Genomic DNA, 17,440 nt, shown 5'->3' with positions numbered 1-17,440 from the left:
TGACCTTGACCAATTACTTCCTGTCTCCGATTCCTGATTCTCTCCTGTTGACTTTCGCCTCTATGAAAACCTCTTGGTCTTTCTGCTTTTCAGAGTTTCGTCGAACGCTGAGTGAGACGGCAGACGTCAAGCTCCTAGATTTCTTCTTCTTTCTTGCAGTGCACTCAGCTCCCTCCACCCAGCCATCACTGGCCGTTTACATCAGCTGTGTTTAATGTGCGTATTTTGTGCTGCCTTTATGAAAAGAGGTAAGAATACGGGCATAGTCATTTCTTAATGTTTTACAGGAACATGCTGAATAGTGTATATGTCCCATAGTACTCAAAGAATTAAAACACACTGGCAAAGGACTGCAAGATTTAAAAGACAGGGAATGGGCAGAAAAGCATCTTGAAATGCAAGGTGAGCCCAAAAACGATGAGAAGGAATGCAGGAGTTAACCAGCCAGGAGTTTATGGCCGTTAGTAAAAACTGAGGGACTTAATATTTTATATTAAAAATATCTCTGATGATAGATGAGGTAAAAAAAAAAAAAATCTAAGCAAACTTTTTGTTACCCAAGACAGGGATGGTTAGGAACGCATTCACAGACTCAAGTCAGCTGAATTATTTGAGATTTACATTTATGAGCAATGAATGCATTCAATAAGTAAAATAGAACAGGGGCTCCTGGGTGGCTCAGTTGGTTGAGCGTCTGACTTCAGCTCAGGTCATGATCTCACGGTTCGTGGTTTTGAGCCCTGCGTTGGGCTCTGTGCTGATGGCTCAGAGCCTGGAGCCTGCTTCCGATTCTGTGCCTCTTTCTCTCTCTGCCCCTCCCTCGCTTGCACTGTTTCTCTGTGTCTCTCAAAAATAAATAAATGTAAAAAAAAATTTTTTTTAAATAGAACAGATGGCATATCCAGCCCACCTCCTCCAGGAAGTCTTCCTGAATGACCCAGCATCTAGTCGTCCTTCTTGCACTGTGGACTCCAGATATGATGTAGTCCTTGGTCCAGGCAACTTAGTGATAACTTCTATTTTAGTACTTAATTATACGAACTATTGTAAATTATTCACAATTGTTTCATTGGCGTGACTCTTATCTTACTTAGACTGCAAGATCTGTGAGGAAAAAGGCCATGTCTTATATGTTCTTATGGTTGTGATTGGCCTTCTCCAAACCTTTCCGCCCACGTTCAGAAAAATAACAACACATTCTAGAACTGAATTGGCATTTTGATAACGACGGAGCCAATGTTTCACAATCATTCTGAAGGCCTGCCTTGTCATTGTTTAGGGGTAAGTCAGGTTGGGTGGGCCCAGGGTTCTGAATGGCCTTTGGCCCTATCAGAGAGCTCACTGCAATGAAAAAGCCAGAGAACTAACAATTACCATCTTAACTTAGACATACATAGCCTTTAAATTTCTCTTTAATTTCTTATCTTATCAGTATGAATTTACCCACTGTGTCACTCGTTTAGCAATTCATCATATCAGAATATAAACATGAAGTCTAGTAGAAGGCTGTTTTTCTGTGGCCCATGTCATAATCATAGCCTATCTGCGAACAATCTTTTAGTGGGTTGCAAGGCATTACTCGAATGCAGTATAAAATTAACCCAAAGGAGGAGGATGCTTTTCTTACAGAATTCTGTCCTATGTATTGACATCCTCCTCCTCTGCCAATTTGAAAATCAGGAAAGTGCTCAGATTGGGTTATGTTTTGTTGCTGTTGCTGTTTGACTACAGCCACCTGATTTCGAATCAGCGGGGACACTCATTTCAAAAATCAGACTCCTGACTCTAGACCAAGATCTACAAATGCAGAATCTGTGAAAGTGCAGCAAAGACTCTGTGTTTTAAACAAGCTTCGTACGGAGTTTTCTGGATCCTAATGTTTGAAGACTGTGATTTTATTTTATTTTATTTTATTTTATTTTATTTTGTTTCGTTTCGTTTCATTTCATTTCATTTCATGTCAATTTACATTAAATTTAATTTAATTTTAATTTAATTTAATTTTAATTTTAATTTAATTTTATTTAATCTTATTTTTGTTTGTGTGTCTTTTTTTTTTTTATTTTGAGAGAGACACAGAATACGGGTTGGGGGAGGGACAGAAAAAGAGGGAGACAGAATCTGAAGCAGGCTCCAGGTTCTGAGCTACCAGCACAGAGCCCAATGCGGGGCTCGAACTCATGAACCATCAGATCATGACCTGAGCCGAAGTCGGATGCCCAACCAGCTGAGCCATGATTTTAGTTTTAATCATAGCTTGATTTCCTAGGAACCGATGTACATGTTATCCTCCCTCTTTTTCCTACTTGGTTCAGAAGTATCTCCCATTTATTCATTAAAGCTTGTTTTTGTCTCTTGTCTTATTTTGTTTTAATACCTGAATTGCTGTTAAGACAGCCTGCCTTAGAGTAATCATTCTGAAACTTGGCCTGCATCAGTACCATCACTGGAACTTAAGAAAGAACACCCAGTCCCTACCCCAGACCTGCTGAGTCACACTCCTGATGCCTAAGGATGGGTGTACATTTGCTTCAAAAGCTGGACGGGTGACTCGGCAGCTGGATGGAGAAATGCCACCTTAAGATGGAGGTGTGACCATCTGGGAGAGCGGCACTGCTTCCCAGTCCCCAGCGTCCTGGGTGGCAGCGGCGGTCTGGCCCTGCTGGCTGGCAAACCCACGTGGCCCTGGGTGTCCTAGGTGTGCAGGTGTAGAGCTCATGCATAGCCCGTGTGCCTGACCTCTACACACCCTTCCCAGCATAGACCCATCCTCCTCTCTGTGGGCAAGTAAGTGTCTCCGAAGTCTTCCTCCTGTACTCCTAAGCTGATGGCCCTTGTCCCCAGAGCCTCTAGTGGCCAGTCCAGGAGCAATGCTTTTACTAAACCTTCCAGAGGCAATTAGAAAGTTTTCCAGCTCATTTGAAAGATAAGTTATTTAATGGGAATTTTCACAGAGCATTCTAGATTTACCAATTAGCGTCGTATTCCCAGTTCTGTGCCTCTGCCCTAGAGGTCCTTAAGCCACCCTTGCCTGAAGGAATCTTTCATATTCCAAACTGACCTTCCTGGGTAGAATGGGGCACACCCTATCACTTCTTCATGGCGTTGTCCAAATGCAGATCTCGAGGGCGCTTAGCATACTCTCCAAATCTCTGGCAGATGACCTTCCTTCATATGCCACGAAGACATCTGCACCTCCAGCTTTAGGGACAGGCAGACAAAGCTGATAACATTCTTTGGACAATATGCAAATTAAAAACCAGCAACAAACTGGTTTTCAATAATGAGGTGCCAGTGTCAACATTTCCTCTCCAGACAAGCCAAGGACAGTGAAGGTGGCCCGGGTCTACATACGGGTCACAACCACCTCGCTAAGTTTAACACCACTGCTCTCTATTTTGACTTTTGGGGCTGGTGAATAATTTAGCTAAAGGTTTTGGAGAGAACAAAAGGCATGGGCTCTATTCAGGGACCTCCTGTATTTTGAATTTTTGCAGGCTTAGGTCAGTCCATGAACTATAGGGCTGTTTTAAAATGTAATCATAACTACAAAGGTACTCTCTGGAATTCTTGCATTGTTTGGCATTTAGTGATTAAAGCTGACATTCGTTGGGCCAAACCGGAGTTTTAGAATTGATAGACCTCGACTAATCCCAGCAATAAAAATGGTCACAAATGAATGCTGTGACAGGTTTTGAACCAAGAAAAATCATCACTGAGCTCACTAGAAAAGATTAAGAGACTGTCAAGTTAAAAAATGATTGGCTCCATTTACACTTGCTTTGGGTAGTGAATGCTGTTTTATCCATTTGTATTTCCTCCTCCGTCTCTTTCATGTGTCTTGTTATAATAATTTCCAAAGTCATAAACAAAGAAAATAAGACATCATCTCAGATAAAATGGCACAAGATTTAATACAAAACATTAGCTATGGCACACCCCGGCTTCAGAGAACAAAGGAGTTTAAAATTCATCTTACTTTACAGTGTTAGAATGCTTTACATTAAATATAGATTTTCCCCCTGATTATATTGTTGCACATTCCACTGTTCCCATGCCATCAGCCCGGAGGACTTTATTATTTATGTAATTCCAAGATCTGATGCAGGGTAAGTGCATCTGATCTCAATGAATGACATTGGATAAAAAAAAAAAATTATCAGTAGAATTTAAGGGAGAGAAAAAAGACCATTTTAATTCTCTTGCAAGGCTATTGATTAGTAACAGATGTTGCTTTTCTGATTGAATTATTTTTGATTCATTTTTCAAAAAAATATAGATGTGTCAAAGTATTTTAAATCATCTAGAGATAGAGGTTATTTAAACAAGATTCTTTTATTTCTCGGTTTATGGAGAGCTTCCACCATCAATGCTGCACGTTACGCGGGGATCTAATTTAGAGTGACATATGCTTGAATGTAGAGTAGTGCCAGCTTCATCTGGGAGCGCCTAGTCCAAAAGGAAAATCATTGGGTCCACTCTGGTGTCAAGGATCTTTGAGCAGAAGGAGAGCTACAGGGTAAAACTTGTATAAAGGAGTCTTGGACAGGCATGAAGTCTCTTTTATAGGCTTAGTTAAGAATTTGGGAGTTCAACCAACAGGGATTCCAGAGAGCAAATATTCTTTCTTTCCCAGCAAAGAATCTTCCTGAGATTTCTCTGTATACTTAGCTCATCGCCGGCATCTATGCTCTACTCTATTTGAATGGAAGAGCTAACCTCAGAAGAGGGAAATGGGGAGTTCAATTTGGAGATAAGAAGGAAGATTCCTGTGACCGTGTCCCATTAGTTTCCAAAGGGATATGGGTCTCCTCTCCAAAAGAATGAACGAGCACCCTTCCTCTCATTTTCAGAATTTAGGCCATGTGTTCGTTATGTGCTAAAAACTTCCAGCATGACAGGCAGAGGGTGATGAAGAGAGGAAGAAAACCTAGAAGAAGAACATCATGTTCCAAATAAGAAATTTGACAGTAATAAAACAAAGCAAGGAGAAGTAAAAATGTCATTTTCCGTGTCTCTATGACAAAGATTGATAACCCATTAGATATACGGGGTTCTCACAAAATTAAAAAAATAACCGTAAGTAGGAAAAATATGAAAATAAGGGCATATAAAGATAGATGAACCTGGATCCTTGGCTTCTCTTAAGAAACAAAATAGAACATCTCAACTCTGGGCCAATTTTCCCACCTGGCATCATTGGTGAGGGCCCAGCAAATTCCAACTTGAGATGATAACATGACCCATACTTCAATGCCTTTCCATCTCCCTATTTTCTCCCCTACACTCAGCTTCCCTTTTGTATATCGCATCCCTAGGCCTTCTAGACACTGAAGTTTTCCATCATTTCTCTGTGCCGTCCTTGAAATTATTGTTTCCTTCTCCTCTTGGAGGTAGAGTCCCCACTGAGCTTTCTCGAAACGAAGCTACTTTGGCTGATTTGGAACCCAGATACGTTACTTTATGGTTTCTAATATCTCTGGGTTTTTAAGCTTATGGATTTTGAGACAGAGAGTACATGTGTGTGAGAGCGCCAGTGGGGGAGGGCACAGAGAGAGAAAAAGAGAGAGATAGAGAATCCCCAACAGGCTCTGTGTTGTCAGCCCAGAGCCCGATGCGAGACTTGATCCCACAAACCAGGAGATCATGACCTGAGCCGAAACCAAGAGTCAGACACTTAACCGACTGAGCCACTGAGGCACCCCTGATAGCCGTCTTACTACTGACAATATGCTCTTGACGATGTATGACAGAGTCACCTGCAGTCCCTGTATCCAATGTTGTAGCTGCTCCATTCATAAAATAAATGATGCGATCCATGAATATCTAATAGAATTGAAGAAAAAAGTGAACTATAGCAATGTGTTACCCTCTGAATTCGTATTATGTATCAGTGTGGGCAACAGTAGGAAAGTTGACTGGGGGGGAAGAAAACCAATGGAGAAACAGGTGGAGATGTCCTGACTTCTGGTCTGTATTTTCCATTTGCTAATAAGGTAAGTTGGTTCCAAAGTAGTACATATAAACTTTTGTAAGGAAATTGATAAAATGCACTAAGTGAAAGCCCAGCATTGGAATTAGGAAAGGAAGACAACCGAAAGTCTCTGTCCAGGAGCATCCGAGGTGAGCCGTACCTCCTGCTGGGTTTCTGTGGCCATCTCTGAGGCCGACTCATGACCCTTTCTTGAGATGTGTCCAACTGTTCTCTCCAGGGTGATTGGCCATCACGTTTCCTGCTTAAAGGCAATAAGTTAGCCCATATGAGATAATTAGTCCTTTCTTAAAGGCCACATTAGGTGCGAAATCAGAAAAGAAAATACCATATGTAAAAGGTATCGGTCTATCTACATAAATTGCCCGACCTGGCACATGAGGTAGGTAAGCAAATAAAAATTTACAGATTGACTCGTACAAGCTCAAAGCTGTCACTGTAATCAGAACAGGCCACGGAGGGCAGTTGTCTTTGGCGTCATGGAGAAATATAGCAATATAGATAGTACACAAAATCTAACATAGATAAAGAATGGCTGATTGCATTTCTCATCTATAGGTCAGATCAAACATTCCAGAGAGCCAAAGGTTTATCTTGTGCAGAAAAATGCAAGGTGAATTGCCAACTTGGACAGGTTTTCGTGGATCCTTGGAGGCTTGGCATTGATTCTCTGCTGACTATAATCAGACTCCTGGTGCATTTCAGGCATTTGTGTTTCTCCCCAGTCATACTGATCCAAGTCTGGCTGAAGATAATTGGACATTGGCCTTCAATACAGTGCACCTAGTGCAGACTGACAGGCTGGAAATGATCCTTATGGCCATCCTTTTGTAGTTAACAGTACTGACAAATGTAACTTTTCTCCCCTCCTAAAACACATTTATGTAATATAATTTCAGGGTATTAATTTCTTTACTTGGATTCTGTCCTGAAACAAGAATACTATTGGTTTGAATGTCTGGGATTTTAAAAATGTTAAAATGATCACCACATAGGTTGAATAACAACATTCAGGAAATGTGTCTACAGAGAGAGGAGACAAAGCTAACTTTTAGTGGTCTTGCAATTCAGTGCAAGGAAGAAAGAGCTCTTCCCAAGTGTGACCCACAATTCAAATAGCATAATATAGGGACTACAGAAAATTATTTTTAAAAATTGAGAGCGCTCTCAAGGAAAAAGACAGTAGCAAAGATTGGGAGGTGAGCATAGATTATGAATAAAAACAAGTATTGAATCAGCTAGGTCAACGGAACCTAGAGTTCACAGAAACCAGGCTAGCCTGAGAGCTCTGTAACTATTGAGGCACTTGGACAACAGGAACATTCCAAAACGCATTGGCCTCAAAAACAGGGTTCCTTCAAGATACCCATTCAGTGACATGACTCAAAGGTTTCACAGCTGGTTCTGAGATTAGCAGGTGGAGATGAGACATGGATTTTGGTTCCCATGCTTGGGAAGAAAATTATAGAAGAGTTGGGTGGTGATACAATTAAAACCCAAAATTTTAGAGTTAATGCCAGCAAAGACTTAGGAGAGACGCCTACATTCCCAGAGTGGCAGACTCCCCAAAGAGTGGACGTAAATGAAAATTCCTATTGCCCATTCCTGGATGGAAGATATCTAATGCAGCTATGGCATATTTAAAATCAACTCACAGTAACAAAAAATTCCCAAATTTGAAATGACTTAGAACAAAATATGCTACAATGGAAAGGACCTAACTTGGATCGGAGGATGTGATCTGGCCACACCTTTACTTGATGGGTGTGCCTTTGCCTCTGCTACTTGACCTATTGAGTTTCAGTTTTCTCTGAGTTGAGTCATATCCACCTCAAAAGCCTGTTGAGGATCAGATGAGGGAACCTGGTGTGAGAATAAACAAACCCAAAAGTGCTAAGCAAATGGACAGTATTATAACATTTGTAATCATAAAATCACATCAGGAAAAAAATCATCATGTCCGTTGATGTCACTTCTGCCCAAGCCAGGAGATGATACAACTCTTGTCTGAGCACCAAAGGCAGAATGGATGAGTGCCTGAGAGTTTCTTGTCTCCTTGTCAATTCATATCCACTCTTTTGGGTTTTTCTGCTCTGGAGTCACTCAGTTGGTCACCCTGGGCCATCCTCTTTCGCAAAAGAGGGATTAAAGACCACAAAAGGAAGAGCACAGAGTAACCAGAACTAAGTTAACATGCAGTACTTAAAGTAAAGCAAAAATTAAAAAAAAAAAAATCCAGACAGAAGTTATTAAGAACTCAAACTGAAATATGTTTAAAAACTGAAATATGATGAGGTCTTCTCTAAGAAGACACTTATATGGTTTATTTACTCTAAATTCTATAATCTGTCATTTCCAGAGGGCTCCATCAGAAGTCCCAGCTCAAAAAAATAAATTGCTGTATATCCCTAAACACGATACAGTATATCAGCTTATTTCTCAAAATTAAACATTAAATTCCAGTTTACTTTTCAAAGAATGATTTTACATAGTATTTTGATTGGTGTACTTAATTCTCAAGTGTATTAACTCATTTTGTTAAAGATGTTTCATTTCCACTTAATCATCTATTTTTATCAACTAAAGACATTGTATTTAAATCTCCATAATTGTTGATAACAGTGTTGGATGTTATGGTAAGATTCAGTTAATATTTTCATTTATCTCCTTGGTTTTCAGTCTTTTCACTAAATTGGTAGCACTCTTCAGGGATAGGTATCACCATGGTTTTTTTTAAATTTCCAAAACCTCAGACGGTAACTAGTTTTTTAAAGATAGCCCGACTGGGGCGCCTGGGTGGCTCAGTCGGTTAAGCATCTGACTTCAGCTCAGGTCATGATCTCACAGTCTGTGAGTTCGAGCCTCGCGTCGGGCTCTGTGCTGACAGCTCAGAGCCTGGAACCTGCTTCAGATTCTCTGTTTCCCTCTCTCTCTGCCTCTCCCCTGCTTGTGCTTTGTCTATCTCTCAAAAATAAATAAACATTTAAAAAAGTAAAAAAATAAAAAAAATAAAAGATAGTCCAATGGATTTTAATGTCACCAAATGCGAAAAGTTCATTGACATGGTTTCAGATTTGTTGTCATCTAATGTAGATAATGAATACTTGATCAATAAATGAGTGGCAATGAACACTGTCAACTATATGTTAGCATCTTCCTATGCTTATCCATCTGAAAGAAACTATGTTAATTTCTTTTTTTTCTTTAAAAAAATTTTTTTTATGTTTATCTATTTTTGACAGAGAGAGAGAGCATGAGCGAGGGAGGGGCAGAGAGAGACACACACACAGAATCTGAAACAGGCTCCAGGCTCTGAGCTGTCAGCACAGAGCCCGACGCGGGCCTCCAACCCACAGACCGGGAGATCCTGACCTGAGCCGAAGTCGGACGCTCAACTGACTGAGCCACCCAGGCGCCCCGAAACTATGTTAATTTCTTAAATCTGAAACCTCTTACAGCTTTGAGTCTTTAAAAGTCCTTTTAATATCAGCTTTGGGTTTTTTAAACTTTTAATAATGTTCCGTTTGTAATCTGGATTTCTCAACTGGGAAGCTGCAGTGGTGAGGGTTATGATGGATTTGTTTCAAGCGTATATTCCTCACATTTTAGAACCACTGCGAGAGCAAGTACTATTATTAACAGCAGTTTGTAATCTCACTCAGGTATTTTCAAGTGTAAGAAAGATTGACAAGTCCTTTAGTAGAAATCACACTGTGAATGTTGCAGGGGGAGTGCTAGAGTTATTTTTAGTGTCTGAATGCACACAAATTTCTATCATTACCTGATGGGTAGATAGTGGCTCTTTCCTGGAAATAAGAAGAAAAAAAAATGCATAGACATTTTTTTTTTTGTTCATTTGTTTTCTTTGAAACTTTTTATTTTGCTATGATTGTAGATTTATATGAAGTTGCACCAAAGTAGTACATTACCAAATCCACAACATTGGCATGGGTACAATGACAGATCCTTTCAGATACCATTATTAATACACACACTCGTGTGTGTGTGTGTGTGTGTGTGTGTGCGTGCGCGTATGGTCTTCTGCAATTGTATCACATGTGTAGAGTTGTGTAAACACTAGTTCAATCAACAGAAAGAATGGTTCCATCACCACAAAGATTCCCAATGCTACCCCTCTATTGTCTGGCTCCCTCCACAGCCCATCCCTAATCCCTGGAAACACTAATCCATTCTCCGTGTATATGATTTTGCCATTTCAAGAATTTTTATCTAAATAGAATCAGATAGTCTATTGACTTTTAAGATTGGGGTTTTTTTTTACTCAGCATAATTTCTTGGAGACCCCATCCAAGTGTTCTCGTGTATTTCAATAAGTTTGTTCCTTTTTATTGTTGAGCGATATTTCATGTTGTGGATGTATCACAGGTGTTTAACCATTCACCCAGTGAAGGATATTTGTTCTTGTATTTTCTAGGTGTTGACAATTATGGGTAAAGTTGCAATGCACCCTTGTGGGCTGACCTTTGTGGGTGAACCTAAGTTTTCAGTTTTCTGGGATAAACGCCCAACAGTGCAATTTCTGGATCTTAGGGTAAGTCTAGTTTAGTATTTACTTAATATTTAGAATTATAAGAAAGTACCAAACTGTTTCCTAGAGAATCTGTACCATTTGCTTTCCCACCAGCGATGTGTGAGAGATTAAGTTCCCCACATCCTTCCCAGCGTTTGGTGCTATCACAACTTTTAATGTCAGACACATAGCTGAGAGCTATGGTGACACCTTATTTGTGGTATTGATTCCACGTGCTTATTTAGCATCTATATGTTGTCATTAGTAAAATGTCTCTTCATGCCATTTGTCCATTTTCTACTTGGATTATTTCCTTTGTAATGTGAGTTTTGAGAGCTCTTTATATATTCTATATGCAGGTCTTTTTTGGGGGAAGGAGTGCTATGTGGCTTATTTTCTCCTATTTATTGTTTTCGTCTTCTTAACAAGGTCTTTGACACAGCAGATATTTTTTAATGCTGCTGAAGGTCAATTTATCATTTTTTTTCTTTTATGGTCATGTTTTGGTGTCATTAGACTGTTTTTTTTTTTTATTGGAAACAATCAGTTTCTCACAGTGGCAAAACTGAAAGATCTTACAGACGTTCATTTTTACTTTTCTTCCAGTAAAAGGGAAACAGGTGGGAATTACGGGTGTGGGCATCAGTATGGCTTTTGTTATTTGACAAAGAGAAAGTGTGCCTGGTTTCTGGTCTTAGAGAGCAGATCAAATACTAAAGGGACCCAGAGATTTCTATGACTTGTGGAGTGCAGCGTGCTTAATCTCCTCACACACCCTGGAAAGGTTTTGCTTGTAGATTAAAAGATTTATGGTGCTTCAATTTCATTTAACACAAAACTATAACGACCAGAGCTGTTGTCAGCAGAAACTAATAATTCTTAAGAAGCTTCGATTGAGTTATCTTATTGTGCCGATACATGCATTTTTCTTTAATTCTTGCTCTGATTTTTCACCCATCTAAATCTACTAATAAAGTGTCTCAATATTTGCTTTACGGTTTAGCTTTAAGCACATAGATTTCATATTGCTTACAGTGTGATCCAATGGAAAATAACAACGTGCTGTTGGCTAAACCGGTGTGGCTGTTTGGACTGTTCAGGGTAAGGCATCACTGCCCATCGGACCACAGTTGAGTCCTGCTCACAGGTAAGCCAGCGCCTATGAGAGAACAGTTTCTTAAAACTCACTCGAAATCCAGAGGAAAAATCACTCCTTAACCCAGAACTTTGGGAACTATCTTCTTCTGTATAAACATTGGTCTCTACCAGCTACCGTCTGTTTCTAACGTGAAGACAGCTTCAGTTAGCAGAAAGTTTCACCCTGACGTAATTAACAATCTACAGTTACTAGAAATTGCCAGTTAGCCTGAGATCAGTTGGGGACCTTGGATGAAGTCTGTATTTGTAGAAAGATATTTATACGGCATAGTATCATTCTATGTATTTGTATTTTGTATTTTTGTATTTCCCATTCACATACAAACCCCAAAAGTACAACTTGCCAAGCTATGCAATTTCCTGATAGAATAATTGATCTATGGTCTTAAAAATTAATACCATTTGACAGTAGATACCTAAGCATCCTATTTTAGTACTTAGACACTGTTTTTATTTGTATTTATTTATTTTTTTAACGTTTATTTATTTTTGAGACAGAGAGAGACAGAGCATGAACGGGGGAGGGTCAGAGAGACAAAGAGAGGGAGACACAGAATCTGAAACAGGCTCCAGGCTCTGAGCTGTCAGCACAGAGCCCGACGCGGGGCTCGAACTCACGAACCGCAAGACCATGACCCGAGCCAAAGTCAGACGCTTAACCGACTGAGCCACCCAGGCGCCCCTTAGACACTGTTTTTAAATGAATGCTTTTAGATGTAGTTATTTGGGGTTTTTGTTTGTTCGTTTTTTGTTATCTTGACTGTGATAATTTGTAATGATCTTTATAATTTTCTTCTCACTGGGGCGCCTGGGTGGCTCAGTGGGTTAAGCGTCTGCCTTCGACTCAGGTTGTGTTCTCGTGGCTCATGAGTTCAAGCCCCATGTTGGCTCTGTGCTGACAGCTCAGAGCCTGGAGCCTGCTTCGGATTCTGTGTCTCCCTCTCCCTCTGCCCTTCCCCCACTCGCACTCTGTGTCTCTCTTTCTCTGTCTCTCAAAAATGAATAGACGTTAAAAAATTTTTAATATAATTTTCTTCTTCCTAAGAAAGATTGTTGAATATCTGATCAGAATTGTGTTGATAACATTTTGAATGCGAAGAATAAACTTTCTTAAAGAACTCATCCACTTATATGGTTTCTACTTTACTTGTTTCTAAAAATACAATCACACTCCCGTGTAGTTTTCTTGTTAGCGCTAACGTGTTTGGTTTACTCATTTACTGGCCATATTTTATCGACACCGTTTTCAAACCTGAAAGTTGGAGTGACAAGTCACAGAAGAAACAAAAGGCCACTGTGGAGACAAATAAGACATATGTGAATGTTTTAGAGATTTCACACTGAATATAGAAGCACTCCTTCCTAATCCATAAAGGAAAACACCTTATGTCGAAAGACACTGGAACTGTAGCTGCTCTTAGGTAGCTTTTTTGAGGCTGTGAATTACAACTGTTCTATCACTGTAAGGTGGTGTTGAGGGATTTGGAATGGATGGGTGCTAAGCCAACTTTCCTCTCTACCTTTAATTTTTTTTTTTTAATTTTTTAAATCTTTATCTATTTTGAAAGAGAGAGAAAGCAAGCGGAGAAGGGACAGAGACCGGGAGAGAGAGAATAGCAAGCAGGTTTCATAACGTCAGCACAGAAGTCTGACTCAAGGCCCGATCTCACAAACTGAAACCATGAGATCATGGCCTGGGCCAATATCAAGAGTTGGATGATGGGGCGCCTGGGTGGCGCAGTCGGTTAAGCGTCCGACTTCAGCCAGGTCACGATCTCGCGGTCCGTGAGTTCGAGCCCCGCGTCAGGCTCTGGGCTGATGGCTCAGAGCCTGGAGCCTGTTTCCCGATTCTGTGTCTCCCTCTCTCTCTGCCCCTCCCCCGTTCATGCTCTGTCTCTCTCTGTCCCCAAAATAAATAAACGTTGAAGAGTTGGATGCTTAACCAACCGAACCACCCAGACGCCCCTTTCTTTCTTTTTTTTTTTTTAGATGAATTTATATAATCAATTTTTTTTAAAGAAAACAAACACAGTAAACCAGCCTACAGAGAGAAGTTAGAAGCATGTCTACGTCCAAAGCCACGTCTCTTTCCTACTCTGTCATTCAGAGTTATCATTAGTTGTACATTGCATACTGCAAGTGAAACAAACTCATTTAAAAATGTACTCAAGTGCTGGCGTGTCCATACTCAGCCTTCCTTGCCTTTCTCACCCCTGTTTGCTCCCCGCAGGAGTTTTCTGAATGGAGTGTTAACGTTTCCTACCTTCTACCTTCCTCCTTTTGAAGACCAGCCACTCTGAGACCAGATGGGCATTCTGCACTGAGCTGAAGTACTTGCATTTGCTCAGAAATTTTTAAACGTTCACTATTTAGTGTTAACATATAAGCCCCAATATAAACTCCAGCCAAACGAGGATGGAGAAGATATTTTTGTCTGAATATAAAGTGTTGTTGGCTTATTGTTGATTGCATGCTGTAAAAATAATGTTTATCTCATGTTTCTCAATACGGAAGTGCAGGCAGTGACAACTCAACGTAGGAGGCACAGACCGGAAGTGCTCACAAAGCAGGGGTCCTGTATAGATACAGATACTCCAAACCCCCGTCCGTCTCATTGTGACGTCATCACTCTAAAGATTAAAGGAATTTCTTTTTTTTTTATTTTTTAAATGTTCTTATTTATTTTTGAGAGAGAGAGAGAACTGGGGAGGGGCAGAGAGAGAGGGAGACACCGATCCGAAGCGGGCTTCTGAGCTGTAAGCACAGAGCCCCATGTGGGACTCGAACTCGTGAACCACAAGATCACGACCTCAGCTGAAGTCAGAGGCTCAACTGACTGAGCCACCCAGGTTCCCCAAGGTTAAAGGAATTTCAAATACAGAAGCAGATTAAAACAAATAAACAGAGCAAGACAAATAGCCTCACATCTTGCCATCAAATTGAAAACAGAATTAAACTCTCTTCAGAAAAAAAACAAGACGTAGAAGATGTTCTAAAAATTAAAAAAAAAATTTTTTAAAAAAGGGAACATCTGGGTGGCTCAGTCGGTTGAGAGTCCAACTCTTGATTTCAGTTAAGGTCATGATCTCAGGGTCACAGGATCCAGCCAGCCCTACGTCTGGCTCGGCATGGAGAGTTGAGCCTACTTAAGATTCTCCCTCTCTTTCCCTCTGTCCTCTCCTCTGCTCACAATCTCTCTGTCTCTCTCTAAAAATTAAAAAAAAAAAAAAAAGAGGTGGAAGACATTGATTCTTATAAAAGAATGATTCCTTGATGGGACTCGGGGTTCTATCTAGAAGACAACCCCATAAATAAAGCAACATTCCATAGTCGCATTCAATAGGAACTCTCTAAATGGCAATGACCATCACAGAATTTTCTGCATTGATGGAAGGGTTCCATATCTGCACTGTCCAAATGGCAGTCATGAGCCACATGTGGGTATTGAGCACTTGAAGTGTGGGTAGTGCGATTCATTTTAATTTTAATGGTCACAAATGGCTACTGGCTACCGTACTGGATGGCATAGTTCTGAAATATAAATGCTTCCTTAAAGAAAGTCATGGAGATTTTTCTGGTCATTCCTGTACCAATTCAACTTTCCATGCATTTCCTGTCCTAGGTATTTCCTATATAGCTTCCTCTCTGAACTGTGGGCTTTTGCCTGCTCTCCAGACCAGCTGAAGACCCACCGCCCAGTACATGAGCCCAGAGACACATCAGGTCGTAAAATCCCCCAATGAACGCACTGAGACTCAGGTCTGTCCAGCTACCTTCAGACCATAATCAAGGCTCTGCATTGAGTCTTGTGACTTCCGGAACACCACTGAAAAATTCAAATACACCTTTGTGTCTAAAGGGACCCATCATACTTTGGAACACGCTGAAAGGTAAAGATCTCCAAGATGGAGGAAAGAATGGCCAGGATCTCAGAGGCACAATTGGACATCTCTGGTACATCAGGGAGGGCTTGGTGAAGCAGGAAATACAGATGTGGCATTGCTCTTGTCTCCTGTTTCACTCTCGACCCATTAGCGAGGACACTCTGAGGCAGAGGCTGAGAATGTGAGAGGTGGGGCTGGTCCCGATAAGGAGCCTGCTGGCAAGCACTGTCAGGGCTGATGTGTCTTCTGGTTTTCTAGACTTACAAGATGAGCCGAAATGAGGTACTACAGAGAAACAGAATGTTCTTAGCCCTCTGCCCAACCTCTCACATCGCTACCCATCTTCATGGCCCCAACTTTCCAACTCCTTCTCCCATTTCCACCTACACACACACACACACACACACACACACACGAGTTTTGGGTAGTAACTGGGCTCTAGCCTTGGGATGTGTACTGTCCATCCGCGTGCCATCCTTTGGGTGGCAGCAGCATCGTGAAAGTCAGCTTACTCCTACTCTTTCCGAATTCCGACACATCCGCTGAGACTTACCAGCCCTGGAATAAAAGAACACAGAGCCCCGAGGAGGCATGATCATTATCGTGAAAGCATCTCTCACAGTTCCGGTTGTCCAGGAGATAACTCACAACACTTCAGTGTTTCAGCACCAAATTACTCCCTCCTCTTCCTTTTCAGATTGTACTTCTAATCATTTCCTGTGGGTTCCTGGACTCTTCCTCGTAACGGACAACAGATGCATCTCCTCACTGACGAGGACCCGAAGGAGTACAACAGGCCGTCTCCGAGTTAAGCCTAGACTGGGCAGGATGGGGGGAGAGGAAAGTGGGTGGTAGGGTAGAGGAGCCCTCTAAAAGAGATCAGGGCATGGGTGCAGCCGCCAGAGGGGTGTGGCTGTGCCAACAGAGAGGAGCCTGAGATTCATGCCTTTAGATGACACCTCCTTCAGAACGACTTCCCTGACCATCCTGCTGCTGGAGAGGGCTCCCAACTCTGCTCACCGCCATGGCGATCCCACCCGTGCCCTGGCTTCATCCCATCATGGCGCACTCCTGGGGATATGGTCATGGCCGAATTGCAAGCTGGTGCCTCCCACATCCTTGTTTCTCTTGGACTTCACCTGGGGCCAGACACGTTCCACGAAGAAATGATGAACGGGAGCCTGGAAGTAAACGTTTTCAAATCGTCTTAAACCACAACACCTTCTTTATCCCCTTCCCTTCCTCCTCCTCAGCCTCCATTTCTTGCCGACAAATGAGATAAACGTTAGTAGTAAAGATTGGCTGAAGGTGTGGGGAATTAGATGTCATATCTAAACTAGATTGTTCTGAGAATTGTTATTAGCTGTCATTGGAGTCTGATCAGTATATGCAGTCTGGTCGGTGTGTGGAATCTGGTCAGTATATGGAGTCTGGCCAGTGTGTTGGAGTCTAATCAGAGTATGGAGTCTTGTCAGTGTATTGAGCCTGTTCGTTGTATTGGAGCCTCGTTAGTACACTGGAGTCTGTTAAGTATCTAGAGTATGGCCAGCATATTGGAGTCTGGTCAGTGTACTGAGTCTGTTTATTATATTGGAACCTGGTCAGTATATTGGAGTCTGGTCAGCACATTGGAGTTTGTTCAGTATAGGGAGTCTAGTCAGTATATTGGAGTCTAATCAGAATATAGAGTCTATTTAGTATATGGAGTCTGGTCAGAATATTGGAGTCTGGTCAGTATACGGCTGTCTGATCAGTATACTGACGTCGGCTCGGTTTATGGAGTCTGGTCAGTATACGGCTGTCTGATCAGTATACTGACATCGGCTCGGTTTATGGAGTCTGGTCAGTATACGGCTGTCTGATCAGTATACTGAC

This window comes from Herpailurus yagouaroundi, unplaced genomic scaffold (genome assembly GCF_014898765.1).
Source record: "Herpailurus yagouaroundi ecotype Mexico unplaced genomic scaffold, PumYag 197, whole genome shotgun sequence".
NCBI lineage: Eukaryota > Metazoa > Chordata > Mammalia > Carnivora > Felidae > Herpailurus > Herpailurus yagouaroundi.
Note: the sequence above shows the minus strand (reverse complement) of the source record.